The sequence below is a fragment of the Salvelinus sp. IW2-2015 genome, linkage group LG10, assembly GCF_002910315.2.
Source record: "Salvelinus sp. IW2-2015 linkage group LG10, ASM291031v2, whole genome shotgun sequence".
NCBI classification, from domain to species: Eukaryota; Metazoa; Chordata; class Actinopteri; order Salmoniformes; family Salmonidae; genus Salvelinus; species Salvelinus sp. IW2-2015.
The window spans coordinates 9,460,732-9,468,771 of NC_036850.1; positions in this window are offsets into that span (position 1 = coordinate 9,460,732).

An 8,040-nucleotide genomic window follows, 5' to 3' on the forward strand; every position below is an offset into this window, starting at 1 on the left:
CCCCATGACTTTGTCATGCCTGCAATTCTCCTGGTGTCTCTCACATTGCCATTTCCACGGAATATATTGTAAGGAAGGGAAACGTGTATTATACAGTCAGTATGTGTGTGCGTGCCTGCGTGCGTGATATATTCTGTAGCTAGCTAAAGGTAATGTCAGCCTATTACTTATGAAAATATTTTAAAAAGCCCTATTACTAGGCTGTTTAAAATCTAACAAAATTCAATATAATTGTAGGCTAACTCTGTAAGCCGCCCTGCACAATCAATGAACCAACAGTATAGCCTAGGCCTATACGCTCCCCCTCAGACTCATGCATAGAAAGTTTGGAGCATAGCATAATGAAACAGTCCAGTCAGTATGCATAAAAATACAGTCCACATTCAAAGCCAATTACTAGAATTTGTTGCATCTTGGAGTATATGCTAGACCAATTATGTCCAAAGACATCTTAAATAATTAAAAAATATATATTTCTGCCAATGCTTAATATGCGGTAGGCTATGTATTGTAACGGCACAATCATTTTAATTCCGTTTTTTTCCCGTGCTTGGGCTCATATATATGCCTATGTGAATGCATAAGCTTTAATATACTTATGGGTGTTTTGAATGAATCATCACCTTAAAAAGCGCCGTCCATTTCGTTGTGTTAGACTTTGAAACAACATGTACAACTACCATGCTTTCCACTTAGTTTCATACTGTTGTTGAACTTCTTTTCAAATTGATAAATGACATTGATGTGATTTTTAAAAGCACATACTGTTTTGATAAGTGTTTGATGTGATTTTTGATCGCATTTGCAATGTCAGAGTGGTTAGAGGGACAGTAGAGCCCTAAGTACATTTACATTTAAGTCATTTAGCAGACGCTCTTATCCAGAGCGACTTACAAATTGGTGCATTCACCTTATGATATCCAGTGGAACAACCACTTTACAATAGTGCATCTAACTCTTTTAAGGGGGGGGGGTTAGAAGGATTACTTTATCCTATCCTAGGTATTCCTTAAAGAGGTGGCGTTTCAGGTGTCTTCGGAAGGTGGTGATTGACTCCGCTGACCTGGCGTCGTGAGGGAGTTTGTTCCACCATTGGGGTGCCAGAGCAGCGAACAGTTTTGACTGGGCTGAGCGGGAACTGTACTTCCTCAGAGGTAGGGAGGCGAGCAGGCCAGAGGTGGATGAACGCAGTGCCCTTGTTTGGGTGTAGGGCCTGATCAGAGCCTGAAGGTARGGAGGTGCCGTTCCCCTCACAGCTCCGTAGGCAAGCACCATGGTCTTGTAGCGGATGCGAGCTTCAACTGGAAGCCAGTGGAGAGAGCGGAGGAGCGGGGTGACGTGAGAGAACTTGGGAAAGTTGAACACCAGACGGGCTGCGGCGTTCTGGATGAGTTGTAGGGGTTTAATGGCACAGGCAGGGAGCCCAGCCAACAGCGAGTTGCAGTAATCCAGACGGGAGATGACAAGTGCCTGGATTAGGACCTGCGCCGCTTCCTGCGTGAGGCAGGGTCGTACTCTGCGAATGTTGTAGAGCATGAACCTACAGGAACGGGTCACCGCCTTGATGTTAGTTGAGAACGACAGGGTGTTGTCCAGGATCACGCCAAGGTTCTTAGCACTCTGGGAGGAGGACACAATGGAGTTGTCAACCGTGATGGCGAGATCATGGAACGGGCAGTCCTTCCCCGGGAGGAAGAGCAGCTCCGTCTTGCCGAGGTTCAGCTTGAGGTGGTGATCCGTCATCCACACTGATATGTCTGCCAGACATGCAGAGATGCGATTCACCACCTGGTTATCAGAGGGGGGAAAGGAGAAGATTAATTGTGTGTCGTCTGCATAGCAATGATAGGAGAGACCATGTGAGGATATGACAGAGCCAAGTGACTTGGTGTATAGCGAGAATAGGAGAGTGAAGTACCAGGCCATTAGCGAGTTGGGTAATACCAAAGCATGTCCAGAGTGCATAAGAGGAGATGACTGTGACTCAACGGTCACGTTGAATTTTACTGCGGTCATAACTCATGACCGCCAGTGTGGCGGTAATACGGTCACCGCAGCAGCTCGACGTGTGTGTGCGTGGAGAGAAGGAAACGGGACCTCAAATGGATTTGTGACAGAAAATGGAAATCTTTGCTCACAACCCGTGGCACCTAAATCTGTTCTGAACATGATGGAGGCTGGCCAGGGGTATTGAAGGGCACAGAAAGTAATCTGAGGGGAGGCAGTTTAAAAAAACCTAGGCTGTTCAGATGAAGCAAAGGGAAAAGAAAGGGGAAAACTATAGAAATAGTATATATATTTATATTTATATATTTCTGTGGGGAAAGTCTGAACAGAATACTGTCGAACAAATAATTGTGTCTGCTGTCCTGGTTTTTGTCTCTTGTCTTTGCATGACTTGAAGATGACAGACAAAAGTATGTGGTGAGTCTGAATGCACTCTTGTGCGTGTGTGTAGCCGTGTTCAAATCTGTGATGCATTGTGGGTAAATTGTAGCTGACTGACTGATTTACAAATAATAATGAGTAGTTATTTACGATGCAAGGTTTGATGGATCAGTCAATCCGCAGTCGCCTGCAATGTCAGCTGCAATGTCGAACAAGCCCCGTGTGTGTGTGCGCGTATATGTGATTGCTTGTTTACATTCACACACATGTTCGTTTGGTAATCATCTTGACCAAGGAGCCAAACAGCTTTAGGGCAGTTTCAGACAGGTTTGATCATTTGGGAATGTGCCTCTTTAGGGCAACTAGTGGGTCGAACATTAAATCCTTTGGAGCGGCTAATTGCAACTGTATGAGTGAAGATCGTTTAAAATAGCCAGCCATCAGCACAATGGATATATGGGGTTTTAGCTGAGGTCCCTGTGAAGTAAATAAAAGGGAGTTGAGGAGGCGTGTAGGAGGACTGTTTTTCGTCTATTTCCATTATAGTTCTCCAGTGTCAGCAGACTTTAACCAGGCTAGTTCCGATCAATACATACTAACATTGACATTTTTGGAATTGATACATCTGTGACTGTATGCTGACAGCATGACAATGATAATCATGAGGTACTCTGTTGGGAGTGAGAGTGTGCTCTTATGTGGTTGTTGTGCTACAGGGAAGCTACAAAATGGAAAGTAAATGTCTGTGCTGCAGACAGATACCCGTAGTACTATTTCATCTCTTATGTTTCACATTTTGCTTACTGACTAAGTTTAGCCTAGCGCCCATAGCTAAAGCTACAAACGAAATCACAACTGACAAGGACTCAAAATGTGTTTCCGTTCCCTGCCAGTCAATGCTCTTGGCATAAAATTACCACTATGTGCTCAGAACACAATCAATGGACAAACTAGGACCAAAAGCTTTGTTTTACCGAATAAAGTTTGTCCTCAACTGATCTACCAGCCACCATCTGTGGAGCGATTGGCTTCAGCTAAACCTCACATTTGGCATGGCACAACAGCTAGCATGAAATGGGGCCGATGGCTTTGACGTGCGTGAGAGGTAGATTTGACTGAGAAGCAAATGTGTATAAGCTATTCATATAAGCTTATTCATTTGCCATCACACATGCCTTTCTTTACCTGATCAGTAAAAAAAGGAGAGCCAATGTGGTTGGAGACAGCTCTGTTTGAGGAGAGAGAAGTGTGTTAGATCTGTCACAGATGGCGGACAATTATCCGTAGGCCAAAATGGATGGCTTGAGCCCTTAAAAGTTCTGTGTAGAAAGCTTTATTTGAAACCCTTTATCGGAAGCAGGCTATTATTGTCACTCTCAAGAATAGACCACCTCTGATCGGAGAGAGCTAATGAATTCTTTTAAAACGTGAAGTAGACCGGATCTTTACAGGAAATCCATGACGGTGTAACTAAGTTAGATATTTAGCTGGTTAGATGCAGCAGTTAATTGTGATCATAAAGTCTCTACCCTCAGACAGCAGTAAGGCTACAGAGAATTGCTGCTAACACCAAAAGCTTTCATCCATATACGTTCACTTGCTTCATCTCTTTTAGTTGCCCCTTTTCTACTTTGTTGGGAGTCAGGGGGGCAGAATCAGTGTGTGCATTCTTCAGAGTGTGTCGAACCCAGACCCTGCTGCGGAGGCAGATCGATGGAGTCTTGGTGGGTCATCCGCCACAGTTTGCTTGCTTTAATGACTGCAATATCTCATACCATCTGTCATCCTCAACAGGCCCAGGCGGGGGGTCCCACTCAATTGGGCTGGATTAAAGACGGGTAATGGTCAGCTCTTGCTACGTTGCCCCTTGCCAGCCTGTTTCTGATACCACTGATAGGGAAGGCATCATCTATTTTCTTGCACCGATGGCTTAAAGCTAATATCAAGAGACTGTTTTGAAGTTGAAGTTCTCTTCAACTACACGAAAGCAGTGAACGTCATCATACATTTTTTCCCCCTGGCTACCCCTTTTACCAAAAAATGTTGATGGTCTCTATTGACTTTTATCTTTCAGGTTCTTTGTCAGTTTCATTAGCATTGTGAGAATTTTACTTGGGCCTACATGGAATAACAATAAACCTTGAATTTTTCATATTTGTTGTTGGAGTAAAATAGTGGACAAAGTTATAATCCCCAACCCAAATCTTAGTTTTGTATATGCTACTAGTTTTTATGGCTAGCAACAGTATGAAAAATGAATTAAACCTGGTATCTCCGCAACACCCAAACACAGATGGAATCACTGATACAATAGTTTCCACCAGAGGCTTTTGTATTTTTTGGTCTAAAAGAGTAGCAGTGAACAAATTGTAGAGAACACAAAGACTGTGTGTGTGTTACCCATTTACGGAAAGCAGGTCAAGACACATCAGTGGATATCAAGAGTAATGATTCCCTTGCCCCTGCACTGCTGAATGTTTCTCACACTGTACGCAGGAGAGGAATGTTGCAGAAAATCGGCGCACACATCAACTTAGAGATGCACCATGGCTCCACGGTGTAGAGGAAAGAAATGGGTTAGTTGAAGTCCATCTACAGAGAAAACAGACACAGATATACAACTAAAAAAACAAGGACAAAAAAATAACCAGATATGTATAGATACTGATGTAAACTCAGCAAAAAAAGAAACGTCCCTTTTTCAGGACCCTGTCTTTCAAAGATAATTCGTAAAAATCCAAATAACTTCACAGATCTTCATTGTAAAAGGTTTAAACATTATTTCCCATGCTTGTTCAATGAACCATAAACAATTAAAGGACATGCATCTGTGGAACGGTCGTTAAGACACTAACAGCTTAGTAGACAATTAAGGTCACAGTTATGAAAACTTAGGACACTAAGGAGGCCTTTCTACTGACTCTGAAAAACACCAAAACAAAAATGCCCAGAGTCCCTTCTCATCTGCGTGAACATGGCTAAGGCATGCTGCAAGGAGGCATGAGGACTGCAGATGTGGCCAGGGCAATAAAATGCAATGTCCGTACTGTGAGATGCCTAAGACAGCGCTACAGAGAGGCAGGATGGACAGCTGATCGTCCTCGCAGTGGCAGACCACGTGTAACAACACCTGCACAGGATCGGTACATCCGAACATCACACCTGCGGAACAGGTACAGGATGGCAACAACAACTGCCCGAGTTACACCAGGAACGCACAATCCCTCCATCAGTGCTCAGACTGTCCGCAATAGGCTGAGGGAGGCTGGACTGAGGGCTTGTAGGCCTGTTGTAAGGCAGGTCCTCACCAGACATCACTGGCAACAACGTCGCCTATGGGCACAAACCCACCGTCGCTGGACCAGACAGGACTGGCAAAATGTGTTCTTCACTGACGAGTCACGGTTTTGTCTCACCAGGGGTGTTGGTCGGATTCACGTTTATTGTCAAAGGAATGAGCGTTACACCGAGACCTGTACTCTGGAGCGGGATCGATTTGGAGGTGGAGGGTCCGTCACTGTCTGGGGCGATGTGTCACAGCATCATCGGACTGAGCTTGTTGTCATTGCAGGCAATCTCAATGCTGTGCGTTACAGGGAAGACATCCTCCTCCCGCATGTGGTACCCTTCCTGACATGACCCTCCAGCATGACAATGCCACCAGCCATACTGCTCGTTCTGTGCGTAATTTCCTGCTAGACAGGATTCCTGGAAGACAGATTTCCTGCCATGGCCAGCGAAGAGCCCGGATCTCAATCCCATTGAGCACGTCTGGGACCTGTTGGATCGGAGGGTGAAGGCTCGGGCCATCCCCCCCCAGAAATGTCCGGGAACTTGCAGGTGCCTTGGTGGAAGAGTGGGGTAACATCCCACAGCAAGAACTGGCAAATCTGGTGCAGTCCATGAGGAGGAGATACACTGCAGCACTTAATGCAGCTGGTGGCCACACCAGATACTGACTGTTACTTTTGATTTTGACCCACCAGGGACACATTATTCAATTTCTGTTAGTCACATGTCTGTGGAACTTGTTCAGTTTATGTTTCAGTTGTTGAATCTTGTTATGTTCACACAAATAGTTACACATGTTAAGTTTGCTGAAAATAAACTCAGTTGAAAGTGAGAGGGCGTTTCTTTTTTTGCTGAGTTTCTATGCAACATAAAAAATAGACACTGTCGTAGATAGTACTCCAACAGGGCATTTCTCTCTGTCTCTTATTGTTACAGATTGTTACTCTGCATGAAAATCTCTTCCTACTGTTATATCTCCCTTTTTCTCCCCAGGCTGTGATGAGTACAAGCCAATCTGCTGTTTTCAAGTGTCAGGCAGCCCTATAGTGGGCATTGGTTATTGGTTAGGTCCCCTACCACTTTCTTATTTAAGGGTCATAAAACCACCACAACCTTCTGAGCTGACATGGCTCTCTCCGTTCAACTCTACTGCCCAGCAGTACTGCCAAAAAGCAATGCCAATTGTTGTCACAAGTGAGGAATAAACTGGCCGTATAATTGCCATAATAGGAACGAGAGGGCAGCTTTTCTACAAAAGGGCTCTGGTCTCCCTCATAGCACTGATTGCTGTACATGTATCAACATGCCTTGAGCTGAATGCAAATACTCTCCCCGAGAACGCTAATACTCATTGCTATTCAGCCCCATGTCAGGTCCCTCATTGTCACATTAGAATCCATTTTGTACTTATTATCCTTCAGTATGTAAATCCGGTCGAGGCAATTACGGGCTTCAGATGGATCATTTGACAAATAGTGCATCGTTTTTTTTTTGTTTGCTAATTGCTTGCATGAGTGTGCTGACTTTTTCTTGCAGAGGGGATTTGAATGACTCTGTGTGTGTGTCCTCCCCTTGGAGTCTCATTACTGTTGACGGAGGATGGGTTTATGCATCCCATGGACGGCAGGAGGGGACTTATATACAGCAGGCTCAATACAAAAAACGAGCTGGGAAACTGTCTAGTCAGAGTCCACAGAAAACCTGCCATTCAACTCCCTTATGCAGTCTGTGATATTGGTTGTGTATCAAATAAATGCACCACGAGGATAACAAATAGTGAACAAATAGGATAACCCTCACAAGCATCCTCGTGTGAAAGCCCCGACTCTTTCTGCTGATGTTCCTAGTTTAACAGTGCTGTCTCTGGAAATCTTAAGGGCTCCAAGCACTCTCACTCACTCGCACGCACGCACGCACGCACGCACGCACGCACGCACGCACGCACGCACGCACGCACGCACGCACGCACGCACGCACCGCCACGAACAACACACACACACACACACAACACACACACACACACACACAATCACCTTTATCCCCTATTTTCTGAACAAGAAAGGTGGACCCGTGCCTGACATCTACTTAACCATTCCACCTGTCTCTCCTGGCCTCCAGTTAAGCCGTGCGTGGTACCTCTTGTCCTGCAGAGTTTATTAAAGGTCAGTGAGGATTGGCTCCCTGTGTGACTGTTTGTCTGTGTCTGACTCTGAACATTTACATTCATTACCCTCAAAGCATGCATGTCCACCGTGATACAGATTTTTGTCTGACCCTCTGTCGCCACTGGTTACCACCCTATCCCCTGAACACTGCCCCCATCATGACTTCTGCACAATCTAGCCTTTCCAGGAAAAAGAT